The 16,507-nt window shown below is 51.7% G+C and overlaps 2 long non-coding RNA genes across 3 annotated transcripts; both read left to right on the plus strand.

Moving 5' to 3' along the window:
* Positions 1-2,008: 2,008 nt before the first annotated feature.
* LOC306648138 lies at positions 2,009-7,462 on the plus strand. 2 transcript variants are annotated; one of them, XR_013760299.1, is made up of 4 exons: positions 2,009-3,597; positions 3,924-4,818; positions 5,461-5,558; positions 5,827-7,462. It is a non-coding gene; the product is annotated as an uncharacterized lncRNA (long non-coding RNA). The 2 variants fall into 2 exon arrangements; XR_013760298.1 differs by having other exon boundaries at positions 2,009-4,818.
* Positions 7,463-7,487: 25 nt separating this feature from the next.
* Positions 7,488-10,668, plus strand: LOC306648141. The gene is made up of 3 exons (XR_013760301.1): positions 7,488-8,006; positions 8,327-8,409; positions 8,698-10,668. It is a non-coding gene; the product is annotated as an uncharacterized lncRNA (long non-coding RNA).
* Positions 10,669-16,507: the final 5,839 nt, after the last annotated feature.

The following is a 16,507-nucleotide window of genomic DNA, read 5'->3' on the forward strand; positions in this document are numbered from 1 at the left end:
AGGCTAAAAGTGCTGCCCTTTGACCCCCAGGAGCCAGACCCTTGCTGGTAGCAACCCTGGGAGCCATCTCCACCTGCCCTGCCGTCCCAGACACAGAACAGACCCCGTCCGGCGCCCCAGACACCCTGGCACCTCGGCGAGATAGAGCCGAGCAGGGGCCTCTTACGGCCTGCCTCCCTCCAGCCTGCTGCCAGGAATGTCCCACGACGGCTGCCCTCCACTGGGCTGCGGGAGGGGCAGCTCGGGTCCTCGGGATGGCGCTGCTCCCTGCCCAGCCCTCCCGCCTTGCTTTGCCTACAGCAAGCCCCAGCGGGCGAGGCGCGGCATCTGCCAGCTGAAGCATTAGCTTTGGCTCAGATGTTGCTTTAAAAAAATCTTTAATGCATTGCTAATATTAGTAATGGGAAGTTTTCACATAAAACTGTGGGTTTCCCTCTCCTGAGGCATCAGCACCTCTGGCCGCTCCATGCTCACGCTCCCATGCACCGCCACAGCTGCTGGGCAGACAGCGTCTCCCTGGGTTGCGGCAGACACGCGTGCAGCACAGTCCCTCCCTGGCCGGACCTCACCCGGCACCCATCTCCTCTAGATCACTGTCCCAGCCTGGAAGGGACATGAGCATGGTTCCCTTTGAACAGGAGAGGGACCTGGAGAGACCAAGAGGAAACTCACTGGGCCCACCCCTACAGCGCAGGGGTGACTGCCAGGAACCACATTGGGTGCCTCACGTGCCACTTCTCTGATCTTTCCCAGCGCCCCATGAGACAGCTACTACAATGGTCAGCCCAATTTAAGCTCAGAGAGAGCAACTAACCCAAGGTCACACTGCTGATCCATGATCCCATGAAACTGGAATCCCAGGTCAGGCAGTCTGTGTCCAGAGTCCGCAAGGCAAGGCTGCATCTGCGCCTGCTCCCTGCCCTCTCCACTGCATACCCTGCAGCCTTGACCAGGCCCAGCCCCCCTCTGACTCCCAGAATTGCCCTTCCCCGTCTGAGTCCCTCTGCCCCTCACAGCTCAGCCTGCCTGGTTCCTTTTTAGAGTATTAGTGGTTGTTACCTGCTGCTCCCGTCCCTCCCGCTGTTCCTGGAGGGCAGAGAATTCCAGCAGCCTGCACAGCGCCCTGGGTTCCACAGGTGTTAGCAGAGAGGGAGGGAAGGAAAGAGGGAGGGGGAGACGGTGATGGCTGGGTGGAGGGAGATGCATGGATGAGGCAGTGAAAGGTGGAAGCCAGGACGTGGCCCCGCTGCACGGACCGCCGGGTGGTCCTGGCTGGGGCTGGCCAGCTGTCTACTTCTAGAGGCAGCAGCCAGCCAGGCACTGAATGCCGCAGCCGGGGGCAGCCATGCCAGGGCCTCTCCTCCCAGGCCTGGAGTGCCTGGACAGGCTGCAGAACCAGAGGGGCCAGACCCGGCCTGACCGGCCCTGCTCCCCCAGTCTGTCCTTGCTCTCCAGCCAAGGTCATTTTGCCCAACCTGACTTCCAGGCAGCCCCTCCATGCTCAAGAGCCAGCCCTTCATACTACAGCCCTGCAGACAACTGTGGCTCCTGACCCAGGCTGCTTTCCAAGTAGCTGTGTGTCTTCTGGTAAGCTCCCCCCTCTCTGGGCTTTAGTTTCCTTACCTGTAAAATGGAAACCACAACAGATGGGTTGACCAAGCCCACACCCAGCAGGACTTGGCCATTCTTACCACAGTCTGGCCTTCCCTATTGCTGTGCACTCCCCTTCCAGAGCCCAGTCACTTGTCTGCCTAGGGGACCTCCAGCCCCTCCAGGCCAACCCTCTGGGGCAGCCGATTGGGGGCTGAAGGCAGAGGCAGAGGCAGGACCCAGGAGCCAGCTGCAGCTCCCAGCCTGCCCCGCCCCCATCCGCTCCTCGGCCTCCTTCACTAATTGCAGGGTTGCAAGACTCCAGCTGCCTCCTGGGCCTCAAGCAGGCACCTCCCCATGGAGCAGGGGCTCCCTCGGCAACTTCCCCTGCCTCCTCCAGCTGTGTTGGGGTGCCTCCTCCCCTGCCCACTTCCAGCCTTGCCCATCCTCCTCCTCCAGGAGCCCCAGCCTTCCCCTCCCCGAGGGGACTAGCCACGCTCTCCACAGCCCCACAAACGCCCCCAGACGCTGGCTCGCCCTGGAGCACTTTCTCCAAGGGCTCTCAGCGCCTGTCACTCTGGGAAACCCGCCAGACGGGTCCCGCACTGTGCCCCCAGCTTCCCCAGCACCGGCTCTGCAACTGCCTTGTGGCCTGAGAACCCACTGACTGGGTCAGACTGGTCGCCAGATGCCTTCATGGGGATTTGGGGACTTGCCTTTTCTGCCCACAGCTGGACTGCGGCTCTCTGGAGGACAGGGACGGATTAGGGTTCAAATCCAGGTGACTCCAAAGAGCTGGCATTTGGGGCTGCAGCCTTCAGCCCAGCTTTGACCTGGTTCCCAGCAGGTTCTGGGCAGACACTGGGGAGAAGGGGAAGGAGGAAGGAGGGGGCAGGGAGGCGGAGACTGACCAGAGGGCAGTCAAGGAGCAGAGGGCCAGCCTGAGCCCGCTGCCCTCAGATTATCAGCAAAGCCCTTTCTCTGCCCAAGTCTCACCTGATCCTCTAACTTAAGCAGATGAGTTGGGAACCTTGTTGTTACCGAACAAAAACACCGAGGTCCAGAGAGCCACGTGGCTTCCTCCAGGGTGCCTAGCAACCGTGTCCCGGGAGTCCCCAGATGCTTTCCACAGGATCTTCATCCTTTGCCCCTTTATTAAAATAATTCAGGAGGACATAGATCAGTAACAGACCATTTGTGTGCAAGCACCCAAAACAATAAAATTAAATTTACAAAAACTCCAGAGACAGCATCCAAACAGATATGGTTCGCCTCTATGCTAACTAAGCAAGAAGCTCAGCCTCCCCAGCCGTGGTCTCCGCCACCGCGTGTGCACTATGGGGATGTCCTGTGGGGATTAGAAGGCTGTCAAGACACCGCCTCCAGCAGTGCGACGGTTAGTCCACCCTTGTCCAAGGCCACCTGTCCTGTCCCCCAGCCCCGGGTCCAGGTGGGGAAGGTGCACTTGTCCATGCATGGACAGGGATCCGCTAGTCCAGGATCTGCTGCTGCCTGCATGGACCACCCCACCCAGCCACTCCCCTCCCCCTGAGACCTGGGGGCTCTCCACTCCACGAGGGGATGTAACCCTCAGAGAGCAAGGGACCTTTGTCTGTTCCTCGGCCGCCCCTCCCCTCCCAGCCCCTCCCTTGGCTGGTAAATTGGAGTCAGGTGCGTAACAAGCTCCTTGGGAACTTGGCTGGTGGGAATCTTTCATCAGCTAGAGCTTATCTGATCCCCCCAGATCCCCCAGGGGTAAGCTGAAGAAACTGCCAAGCTCAGGGGGTGGGGCAGAGAAAAAAGAGGTGCAGGCTGGAAAACCTGCCTCTAGTTTCTTGTGATACTCCTGACAGCCCCGGGGTGTGATCAAGGCTGTTAGCCCACTTCACAGGTGAGAAAGCCGAGGTCGAGACCTTTATCAACCTCCCTCGGCCTCACAGCAACCAAGAAGCAGGACTTGAACTAGGGTCACTCTCCAGAGCACAAGCTGGTGACGCCACTCTCCAGGTACCACATGCCCCTTCCTGGGCCTCTAGGACCGTCAGGGTCTGGATGGTGGCCCTTCCTTCTTCCACCATCCCCCTCACTCACGGGTCCCAGCCACTGGCCTTCCTTCCACTTCTCCAGCACCAGAATCCCCTCCTGCCTCAGGGCCACCAGTGTGCTGTTCCTTCTGCCTGGAACCAGCTTCCCTTCACACCCCTGGTCTCCTTTTAAAGGCCACTCCCCAAGGGCAAGGAAATGGCAAATGCCTCCCCCGCTCCTCTGTCCACTCTGGTGCTCCCATGTCCCCATGAGGCCCCAGTTCAGGCTCTTGACATTTATCTTTCCAGGTGACTTCCCCTTCCGCCATTACTGACTCGCCCACCTGACCAGAGCCCACTTCCTGCTCACTTGCTCACCTTGGTACCCAGCCCCTACCCTGGCGCACAGCCAGCTCACCGAGCCCCGGATGAATGAACGAGCAGCAACGAGCGGATTTCTCCCCAGCTGCCCCGCAGGCCCCTGCTCCAGGCAGGTGCCCAAAGGCCTGCCCAGGGGCTCGGCGAGAACCAGAGTCAGGAAGCAAGACGGCGAGCGGACTGCACAAAGTTTTTTGAGAGGAAACTCAAAGATGCAGTGCTATTAAAAATTGATATTTCAATGAGATAATCCCTCTCCTAGGCTTTTAATTGATTGTCTAAAAAGCCTTCCTCCGTTCTTGTGCTGCTTGATTTGCAGGGACCATTAAGTTTTTTATGGAGGAGCAAACCGGTGGAGTGGAGGGGCTGCCGCGTGGCTGATTTGACAGCAGTAACCAAGGCGCCAGGGACCGACAGCCGGCCCACGAGGGGCTGAGGCGCGGCCGTGGCCTTGGCCTAGCCCTGGGGGCTGGCGGGTTGGGACGAGTCCCTTGAGGAAGGGGAAGCCCCACACTCAGCCTGCACGCCCTGCCCCAGACCCCACCGTGTGACGGGAGGAGAGGGTGGTGGCTGTGGAATCGGGACCCCTGGTTCCTCCCCTTCTGCCCCACGTGGGTCCTTGGCGGGGTGGGGTGAGAAGTGGACAAGGAAGAGCAGGTGAGCAGCCGGCTGGCTGGCTGGGCTCTTCCCTTCCCCTCTCCAGCCTCCATCTCCTCAGGTGTCCGGGGGTCCCAGGCTGCAGTCCAGAGGGGTGGCTCTGAAGGCGAGCACAGACCCCGGTGCCTGAGAGCGCGCAGAAGAGCCACCTGCCAGTCAGGTTTGCAAGGTCAGTGGCCCCAGAGGTGCTGCCATGCACCAGCCATCTGTTTCCCCACCAGCCAGTCCTCCCACTCCATCGGTCTGCCCAGCAGCCAAGGAGGCCTGGGGGTCCCGGGCTGGGCTGGCTGGCCTGCCTTCTTCTCCCACCTGCTCTCTGCTGCCCTAGGCCCTCAGGGAAGAGAACCTTTCCAGACAGGGAGGCTCCAGGGCACCCTGCCCTTCCCCGAGCCCAGCCCTCAGTCTGACGCTGTGTCGCTGCTGCCTTGAAATTGATAGGAATCTGTGAAGGGGGTCACACACCTTCATTTTAAACTGGGCCCCACAAATTAGGTAGCTGGTCTTGCTGCCAGGGGACAGGTCTGCTTCAGGAAATGGCCAAAGACTGGGTCCCCAAGGCAGTCCCCAGGCTTGAGGCCATGGCCTCGGCCCCCAGAGGGCTGGCCTCCTCCTCACAGTTTCCTCCTCGCCTTCTGCAGGTCCTCCCACCTCTTCCCTCCAAAGAATGAGCAAAGTAGGGAAGAATGGCCTCCAGGGCACCCCTAAGTCCAGGCCCTGCAGAGGGGCTCAGAGGCATGGCAAGGGGGTCCCCAAACCCACACGTTCACAAGGCTCATCTGTCGGCTGAACAAATACTGTTCCACCCAAACAGATCCATCTGTCGCCAGGTGGGGGCCTGGAGCCTGCGGAGGAGACAGCGCAAAGCACTTGAAACCATCTGCGGGACTCGCAAGAGCCTTTGATCAGCAGGTTGGTGTTTTGGCTTTTTATTTTCCAGGTGCCAGATATTCAAGGTAGAATGGCGTTGACCTCAGGCTTTGGAAAGGCTTCCTCCATCCCTGGGGAGGTCCTCAGGCGGCAACCAGGCACAGAGCAGCAGAGGCAAAGGCGCCCTCTTCGAGGTGGACCCTGAGGACATCTCTGAGCGCCATCTCTGAGTGTGGTGGGGATCCTTAGCCACACAATGCTCACCGGCATAGGGCTGGCTGAATGGGTGAGTGGCAGTGGGCTTCTCCAGGGGCACCGCACGCTCCGTAAAATCCACCTGGAGCACAGGGAGGGAAGAGAGAAGATCAGGCTTTGAAAACAGGTGCCGCGAGGCTCGGTGTGCTCGCAGCGTGTGTGGAAGCCGCGAGGCTGCAAGGTTAGTCTGGGGCCATAGCTTTTCTTCCTTCTTCTTTACTCTCCTGACTCCTAATCAATCACCAAGGGCTCAGGGACACTTGACTTTCTGAAAATCCTTGAGCTGTGCCCACTGCCACCACCCCTCTCCCTGCCCACCATCCCCCCTCCTGCAAGGCCTGCCTGGCTTCCTGTCTCGCTCCCCCAATCCTATGTGGGGCCTTCTCTCTATTCTCTAAGGGCAGCCAGAGGGATGTTTCTCAAGATGCAAATTAATACCTGTGACTAGCAATCTGTTACTCTCAAGATGGAGACTAACCTCCGAATTGGCCTTTGAGACCCTGCACAGCCACTCTGGCCAAGCAACACACTTTCCTCTTCCCTCTGTGCTCTGCCATGCTGGCCTCCCGCCATACTCTTCTGCAGGCCAGACTGTCTACTCTGCCACAGGACCTTTGAACATGCAGTCCCCACAACCCAGGTCACCCTTCCTACCCTCTTTGCCTGTTTGATTCACTGCTGCTTTGCTTTCACCTTGAGCCACTTCCTCAGTGAACCCTTCCAGACAAGTCAGGTCTTCTTATATCTCCTCCAGCACCAGGTAGCTCTCTTCCCTCCCTCTTGGCCCTTCTCACAGTTATGCGTGCAGCTATGGAGTACTAGGATCAATGCCTGTCACTTAAGTAGACCATGAACTGTTCAAAGGCTGGTGTTGTCCTTATAGAACGCTGTGTCCTCAGTGCCCAGTGCCTGCCACGGAGTAAGTGCTCAGAAATTTCTGAATGAATCAATGAATCAGTGAATCAAGGGGGCTGGCCCAGGCCCTCAGCTCCCTTCCCTGCGGGTGGGCATGCCTGCCCAGGGAACAGCTTGCGGCACCTGCTATTAGCGTCTCACACGTGTGCTCAGGAGGCCCCACAGGAGAAGTGCCCAGAGAGAGTCCTGTCCTGGGAGGCAGGACCGGCATGTCCCCCTGGGCCTCTTCCTGAGCCCACCTGAAGTCTGCCCTGCCCAGCCTCTGTGGGAGGAAGCAGGAGGAGCCGGGGGCAGGGGCGTCTCCTTCCTCTCCACTGGCTCCTCCTCGGTCTCCTTTGATGTGGAGTTTCCTGGAGAGGCTGGTTTGTGTCACTGTGGAGCTGGAGGAGGGAGACAGGACAGGGCCTCATCTTAACTGGTCAAGTGACCCAGATGTCAGTGCCCCTGTACAGCCGGGGGCCAGCCTCTCACCATCGTCATTTGGAAAGAATTCACCGATCTGATGGCTGCCTCCATATTGCCTTGGACTCTGGGGACTCATCATGGCTCCAGATTTCACCTTCATCAGGTCCCGCTCTCCCACGTCTTCCCTCTTCCCAAGAGCCGACCGGGGGTGAGGGGGCAGCCCGGAGCTTGCAGGAGGCTGTGTGGGGTGGGGTGGAGGATAACATGGACACGCTTCCCTGAACCTCTAGGCGAGGCCAAGGCCTGACAATCTCCATGGCCACCAGTTCAGCTCCCGGCATGACCGTCATCTCGGGCTGACTCTTCTACTTCCGGGGCCTCAGTTTCTCTAATGAGGAAGCTCTCCCTACTCAGATTGCTGCTGGAATGTTCAGTGAGCTGGCACAGCACCCCGGGGTGGACTCACACCACACCGGTGCACCGTGACGTCAGCCTCCACAAAACGGCCTCCACCAACCCCAGGAACTCTAGAAAGCCAATTTCCCCGTCCTCTGACTGTCGCCAAGGAGAAAGTCTTGGACAGGTAGCCTGGTGGGCAAAAAGCACCTCTCCAGTGCTTGCTGAGCATCTTTTTAGCAAAAGCCTTGGAGCTTTTTCCACAAAAACGTGTTAACATATTTGTGCTGCTAACACCAACTTGGTCGCGGCTAACCTGCTTGATTTTCAAGGTATTTTATTTACGCGGTTTGTTCCTGGGGTTGATCGAGAAAGGTGAGGTCCTTTAAAGAAAGGCATGGAGCCAGGCGCAGCGGCGCACACCTGTAATCCCAGCAGCTCCAGAGAAAGAAAGGCGTTGAGCACATAATAGGAGATCCGTGGCCCGGATGGCGGCAGCGTGGGAGATTCTGTAATCAGGTAGGTGAAAATTCCATGGAAGCTGTTGAGAGGTACAAATGCAGAGTAGGGTGCAGGGAATGCCAGGGTCAGCTCCAGAGAAAGGGCATCTCCTGGGAGACACCTCAGGTCCGAGGGGTCGCAGCCTGGCGAGAATCACTAATGACGAAAGTAGAGGCTCGGGCCAGCTCCAGACTCCAGGCCCAAGTGGACGCTCCTGCAGAGGCTGCTCCTGCTCAGCCCCACTGCTGCCATGGTCTGGGCAGGATACTGCGGGTGCTGATGGCTCCAGTCAGGCAGAGCTGTAATTGGCCCCAAACGCCTCCTGCGTCTGTCCTCAGGAAGCAGCCCTTGGACATGTCTCCTCTTCGCCCACTTCCAGCAGGACAACCCTGAGGCCCGGCTGGCCCCCTGCAGCCAGGAGGTAATCAGAATCCAACACACAACCCTTAAGGCCACCGTCCCCACACCACCCCCAGAACAGCCTGTGGCAATACTGGGGGGCTCATCTCATACGTTAACGAAAACAGATTTGGTACTTAAACTGTTTTTTTGTTTTTACTGAAACATTTACATATGGTCATTGCACTAAATTTAGAAAACTAATAGGCACAAATAAATGGATATTTACTGAGGGTGACAACTAGCCAGTCTGGGGTCTGTCCCACGTGCCAGGCCCTCCAAAGGCTTCACAGGTATTTCCTCATGCCAGGTGTCTTCTGGGAGGGGAGACACTCTCGCCACCAGAGTCCTCACCCCACTTCACGACAACAGAACTGAGCCCAGGAGGCAAGCCAGCCACGAGAGGAAGCAGGCCTGGGTAGCTGGGTTGGTTCTAGACCCTGCGCTCTTGCTGGTTCCTTTCTGCGGTACTGGGAACCGAACCCAGGGCTCAGAGCGGGCTCAGCAAGCGCTCTGCCACTGAGCCCCAGCCCCAGCCCCAGCCCCCATGTTCTTGAGCATTGCCCTTCTCTGTCCCGATCCTCCTGGTCTTCACAGCCCGACTGTTAAGGCAGACTGCATAGGGCTCCCTCTTCCATTTCCAGAGGGACCTAGATTCACAGAGCTGGGGTCACCTTCTTCCTTGCCTCTTATCCGGTGCCTCGGTTTCCCCAGGTAGCACATTCGACCTGGAGGTTTCCTCCCAGTAGAGGAGGGTAGGAGAGCCGGCAAGGAGGAGGGAAGGGAACAGACCTGACAGGCAAGATGCCCAGCTGCTCTGCTGCTTGTCCCCAGACCTGGGCACAAGTCTGGGCATGGGCCTGGGCTGCCACAGCATCCCTTGGCCTTTCCTACATACTGCCTGGGAGGGTGCAGTGGCTCGCTCAGCTGTGGCCAGCCCCACGCTTTCTCTCTTAGACAAGTTGGGCCAGGAGCCAGCTCCCAGAGCAACTGGAAGCTCTGCTAATGCTTGGGTAGGAGTAAAGCTGTTCCCCTGAGCTAGCGGGAGTGTTGGCTGAAGACTGAAGATGCCATAGAATGAATCATCTGCCCACGAGGGCTGGGGGCCTCCAGAGGGGACTTTGGGGGCTGAGGGCCGTGTGGGCTTCCCAGGACAGCAGGCTTCCAGCTCTGCAAGCTTGAGCCAAGGGATCTAATAAAGCCAGCACAGCTGGGAACCTGGTGACCCCATACCCACCCGACCCCAGGCCTCGATGACTGACCCTGGGGCTGAGACCCCTGCCATTGAGCCGAGTCCTGCTGGCACTGCCGTCCGCAGTCAGTGCTGGCACCAGAGAGGGCCACCCAGAGAGGGGCAGCCCTGGTTCCCCCTTGACTTCAAACACCAGGGCCAGGGGTTCTGAGAGGGGAAATGACTTGCCAATGGCTTCATGGACAGAAGGCCATGGGGCTGAGGCAGGGAGACACCCTCTTGTCTCCACTTCAGTGTTTCCCCAGTAATTCACAGTGGCCTTCGCTCCCCTCAACCTCCACACCCCCACAGACTGAATGGACACCTACAGGGTGAACTCTGAGTCCAGATGTGGAGACTGGATCTTGGGAAGATGTTTTTTTAAAAAACTTTTTTAGATGTTGCTGGACCTTTATTTTCCTCATTTATTTCTATGCAGTGCTGAGAATTGAACCCAGGGCCTCACATGCTAGGCAAGTGCTCCACCCCTGAGCCGCGACCCCAGCCCAGGAAGGCTTTTCAGGGTAGTAGTTCTGGAATACTTGATTTTAGGTAGCACATGAATGAAACAGTTCCATACCGAGATGTGATAGATAGAGGTAGAGAGGTCGAGATAAAAATAAAATACTACCGTATAGATGATAGATAATACTGTGATTATATGACATATAAATATTGTGATAGATCATATATATATTGTGTATGTGCACGCACATTGTGTGGAATCATACAGTGTACATTCTGGCTTCTTTCACTCGTTACAATCACTTTGAGATTCATCTGTTTTGTTGCATTTATTGGTGGTTGGCTCCTTTGATTGCTGACTTGTGTTCCACACTGTGTGTGTACAGTCACGCGCAGCATAACAAAGGATATTCCAGTCAACAATGAACTGCATATACAATGGTGGTCCCAGAAGATGATACTGTCTGGAGGCCGGGGATGTAGCTCCATAATAGAGCCCTTGCCTGACTTGTGTGAGGCCCTGGGTTCAATCCCCAGCACCACCATGAAAATAAAGAAATAAATAAATAGAAATAAAAAGATGATATTGCCTGGTGTGGTTGCAGCCATCTTATTTGTGTAAGTGAATTCTACGATGCTCCCACAATGACAAAATCACCTAAGGATGCATTTCTCAGAACATATATACCCATTGCTAAGTAATGCATGACTCCGTCTATAAAATCATTTTAAAATGCAAATTCAGATAGAGAGCCAGAAAGCAGAGCTGGCTGGCTGGAGGTGGGCGGGGCAGGGCGGGGCAGGCATGAGGACAGAGACTGTGAAGAGGGGACACAGCTCTGGAAGGAGGAACGAGTTCACCACCCGGATGGTGCTGGTGGTTTCGATGGTGTTTATCCATCCAATTGCATATTTTAAATATGTGAGGTTTATTATAGGTCAATTATACTTCAACAACAACCATAAGACCTGTGGTTTAATGGATATTAATTGCTTAATTCAAGGGTGGAGCAGGAATAGTGTTTATGGATTTTTTTTAAAAAGCGAATTGGCTATTCTGCTTCTGGGAAGATGGAGAAGGCCTGTATTATCCTCTTCCTCCCACCAAGGGCAACTGGTTATAACAATGCCGGAGGTTATATGTGAAACAACTTCAAGAGGACCCCGAGAGGTGGGGAGACAAGGGCTGGCTGGCTGAGGGATGTGGGGCTGACCAACAGCAGGGAGATGAGCTTCCTGGGTTTCTGTTTCACCTTATGTATCGAATACTCAGAGGTGAGAAAGCTCACAACCCAGAAACGCCTACGGACAAAGACCAATCACAAACAAACAAAGCCTGCTCTCCCTAGCCAAAATATCAGGAAAGGGACATCCTGGCAACAGAGAAAATTTATAGATACCACTACTGTCCCCTGGCCAAAAAAGAAAAGAAAAGAAAAGAAAAAGAAAAAAATCTGTCCCACCTGCACCGATAGCGGCTAAAGCTGCGTGGGAACCCTAGATTTCCATGCTGGCCAATCTATCATAACCCCTGCCACACATTCCAGCCAGTTAATAATGAGACTCTCCTGCTGAGTGGCAGTGGGGCCACCTGGCCTAGCAGTCCTGGGGTGTCCTGCTTCCTCTCCTCTGGGGTGCTATCAGAAGAGACCTAGCGGAGAGTCAGGACTTTCAGACAGCCTGGTGTGGAGAGTGGTGGCTGGAGTCACAATCTCTGACTGCCTCATGGCTGTGTTTGCGCTGGGAACTTCCTGTGCAAAGGTACAGGTCAAGATTGCCCAGTTGCTATGGTGACACCTGACCTGAGGTGGCTCTGGGCAAGAGCACAGAGCTATATCCATCTGGACCTTAAGCTCGGATAGCAGCTCCAGGGACAGAGAATTCTGAGCATAACAAGATAACCCTAACATCTTGCCAGTGCTGCATCCTTGTCTGTCTGCTCTGCAGAAACTTTCCCACAAACAACCTTTTGACAATAAAACCTACATAATAAACATGCTGAACTAGCTCTGGATCATTGCTCCTCCATCAGGGGACAGTGGCCCACCTGGACCCAGCTTTCTTTCTGTTTGTCTTTTCTCAATCCCCCATCGCCCCTCACCAGTTTCTGAATTATCGGCCTTGCAGGTCACAGTAGCCTAGGGGGGTAACAAAGCCAGCCCCACAGCAGCATCAGTGGGGAGCGTGAAGAGCTAGAACCCCCACGCCTGCCCAAAGAGGCAACCGCCTCCTCCAAGGTGTCCTCAGAGGCAAAGGGGAGAACTTGGACTTCTACCTTCACCTACGGTCTCCACCAGTGGATCAGCCCTTGCCCTGCTGGACTATCTCAGAGGGAGCGGCTGAAGCAGGAGGCTTAAGTGAGATCCAGAGTCCTATGACATGATATGAAAATGTCTTACTGTTTGGAAAGCACTCATACCAAGAATCAGAAAGATCTCAAACTGAATGAAAATAATGAATTCCAACACCAGGATGATGGAAATATTAGAATTATCTGACAAAGATTTTAAAATGTCCATCGCAAAATGTTTCCATGGGTTGTTATGAATATCACTGAAACAAATGAAAAAATAGAAAGTCTCAGCAAAGAAACGGAAGACACAAAGACACCCAAATGGAAATTTTAGAGCTGAAAAACACAATTATTGAAACTAAAATTTAGTGAATGGGTTCAACAGCAGAATAAAGGAAACAGGACCAGGTACAGAGGTACACACCCAGAATCCCAGCAACTCAGAAATAGGAGGTGGGAGAATCACAAATTCAAGGCCAGCCTTGGCAATTTAGTGAGAACCTGTCTCAAAATTTAAAAATAGAAAGGACTGGGGATGTAACTCAGTGGTAGAGTGCTTCTGGATTAAATGCTCAGTACTGAAAAAGTGGGAAGGGGACAGAGGAAAGAATCAGTGAACTGAAAGAGAGAACCATAGGAATTGCCCAGTCTGAGCATGAGAGAAAATAGATTGAAAAGTGAAAATCAAAATTAGCAGAACCTCAAAGATTTGTAGGATAACAAAAATCTAATATATGTGTCAGCAGAGCCCCCCCCCCCCCAAAAAAAAAGTGCCAGGTGCCATGGCACACACCTGTAATCTCAGCTACTCAGGAGGCTGAGGCAGGAGGATCACAAGTTCAACTTAGAGAGGACTTGAGCAACTTAGCAAGACTCTGTCTCAAAATAAAAAATAAAAAAGGCTGGCAATGTGGCTCAGTGGTTAAGCATTCCCAGATTCAATCCCTGGAACAAAAAAAAAAGTAAAAAAGAAGGAAGAACTGGGGTGGGGTAGGGGAGTGCTCAAAGAAATAATTGCTAAAAATTTTGCTAAAAATTTTCCAAATATGGTAAGATCATCAATCAATTCAAGAACCTGAGCAAACTTCAAAGAGGACCACCCAAAGAAACATACTCTAAGACACATCATAATTAAACTTCAGAAAATAAAGATGAATACCTTGAAAGCAACCTTGAAAAAACAAAACAAAAAATAATACCTTTCTGACGAAGGAAACTCAGTTCCTATGACAGCAGATTTCTTACCAGAGACCATGCTGGCTGGAAGGAAATGGAACACTATTTTTCAAATGTCAAAAGAAAGGAACTGTCAATCTGGAGTCCTCTGCCCCGTGAAAATGCTCTTCAGGAATGAGGAGCAAATCTAGACATTTTAAGTAAAGACAATTTACCTATCTTAAAAAAGTGATTAAAGGAAATTCTCTAAACAGAAACAAGGACAGAAGGAATCTCAGATCCTCAGAGGGATGAAAGAACATGGGAAGCACCACAGTCAATACCACAGGCTTCCCTTCCTTACTAGGAATTGCCTAGATTGTGTTGTAAGGTTGACACAAAAATTGTTACATCATCTGATGTGGTTCTAAATGTAAGAGGAAAATTTTAACACAATTATATCAAAAACTGGGTAAAGGAACCTATTAGGAGGTAGTATTTCTATATGTCATTCAAACTGGTAAAATGATCACACCAGTGAATTATGATATGTTACACAGTCAACATGCAACACCTACAGCAACCATGAAACCACTCAAAAAAGGTGTATCAAATGGAATTCTATGGGCTGGGGTTGTGGCTCTGTGGCAGAGTGTTTGCCTTGCATGTGTCAGGCACTGGGGTTGATTCTCAACACTGTATATAAATAAATTAAAAATAATTTTAAAAGTTTAAAAAGTGGAATTCTAAAAAAAAAAAAAAAAAAAAAAAAAGAGCAAACTCCCAGGCAGGCAGGAAAAGAAAAACACAGAAGTAAAAAAACAGAACAAACAGAAAACAAAGATGTTAAATGGCCAAGTAAGTTCCAGCATACCAATGATTACATTAAATGCAAAGAGTCTAAATGTGCAGACTAAATGATAGAAATTGACAGATTTAATTTAAAAATATGAAGCAATTATATGCCCCTCTCCAAGATTTTGAATATAATTGCATAGGCAGGTTGAAAATTAAAGATTGGAAAAAGATATGTTATGTAAACACTATTCAAAGGAAAACAGGAATGACTATATTAGTATCAACTAAAATAGACTTTAGAGCAAAGAAAATTTCCAGAGACAGAAAGGGATAGTATATAATTTAAAAAGGTCAACCTAGCTGGGCTCTTTGGCACAAACCTGTAATCCCAATGGCTTGAGAGGCTGAGGCAGGAGGATCACACGTTCAAAGCCAGTCTCAGCAAAAGTGAGGCACTAAGCAACTCAGTGAGACCCTGTCTTTAAATAAAATACAAAATAGGGCTGGGGATGTGGCTCAGTAGTTAAGCGCCCCTGAGTTCATTCCCTGGTACCCGCCCACCAAGTTCAACTAAAAAAAAAAAAAAAAAGAGAGACAATATAAAATACATGTGTACCAGACAACAGAACTATAAAATATGTGAAATAAAAATTGAAAGAATTGGAAAGAAAAATAGACAGAGCCACTTTTAAAGTTGGAGATATCAGCATTCCTCTCTCATCTATTGACAAGAAAATTAGAGTAAAAAAAATCAAAAAGGATACATAGGAATAATCAGTCAACAGGGTGATATTGATACTTATAGATTATTCCACCCTAAAACAGCAGAACATACACTAAAATGGCCCATGAACATATACCAAGATAGGCCATACCCTGGACCATAAAGCAAACTTCAATCAATTTAAAAGAATAGAAATCTTACGGAGTATTCTTTTTGTTCACAGTAGAATCAAATTATAAATTGGTTATACAGACATAACAGGAAAATCTCCAAATACTTGGAAATTAAATGGTACATTTCTAAATGACCCCGGGGATTAAAAGGAAGGAATTAAAGGAAATTTTAAAATACTGTTAATCAAATAAAAATGAAAGTAAGCCAGGCATGGTAGTGCACACTTATAAATCCCAGTGACTCAGGAGGCTGAGATAGGAGGATCACAAGCTTGAGGCCAGCCTCAGTAATTTAGCAAGACTCTGTCCAAAATTAAATAAATAAATAAATAAATAAAAAGGGATGGAGCTCTGTGGTACAGCACCCGTGGATTCAATCCCCAGTACAAAAAAAAAAAAAAGTTAAACATTAAATTTTGTGGGATCCACCTAAAGCAGGGCTAAAAGGGAATTTTATTGCACTAAGTGCATATGTTACAAAAAAGGAAAAACCTCAAATCTATAATCTAAGATCCCGCCTCCAGAGCCAAGAGAAAGAAGAGCAAGCAGAGGAAGGATATAATAAAGATAAGAGCAGAAGTCAATGAATTATTTTTAAATGGAGAAAATCAATGAAATAAAAGAGTTGGTTCTTTGAAAAGATCAATAAAATCGACAAACCTCTAGCAAGGCTGGCAGAGAAGAGAGAGAAGGTGAGAGAAGGCTCAGATTGCCCGGATCAGGAAGGAACCCGGAAGGTCGCCACAGACATGCAGACACAAGAAGTTGGTAAGAGGAGAACATCAGGCGCAGCACAGGAATCAGACAATGTCAATGAAAAGACCACTTTCCCCAAAACACAGACTACCACCCATGTGACACAGATCATCTGAATGGCCCAGTCACGGCTAAGGGAATTTAATTTAAAATTTTAAAACTCCCAAGAAAGAAATCTCCAGACCCAGAATATTTTGGTAGAGAATTCTACCAAACATTCAAAGAACAAACACCAACTCTGCACACCCTGTTCCAGAAAAAAGGAGAGGCGAGAGAGAGCGCTGTTCAATCCATGTTTTGGCATCAGTATTACCCTGGTACCCAAACCAGGCAAAGATAGTGAAAAAGAAAGATCCACGGCCGACAGCCCTCATGATATAGATGCAAACAATCCTTAACAAATTCAGCAATGTTGTCAAAAGAATTCAACATGATAACCTAATGAGCTTTATTTCTGGGAGGTTTACTCCAAGCTGGTTCAGTATTTGAAGTCAAAAGCTAGGTGTGGGGTGAGGGGCCCAGGCC

The sequence above is a fragment of the Sciurus vulgaris genome (genome assembly GCF_902686455.1).
Source record: "Sciurus vulgaris genome assembly, chromosome: 17".
Lineage (NCBI taxonomy): Eukaryota > Metazoa > Chordata > Mammalia > Rodentia > Sciuridae > Sciurus > Sciurus vulgaris.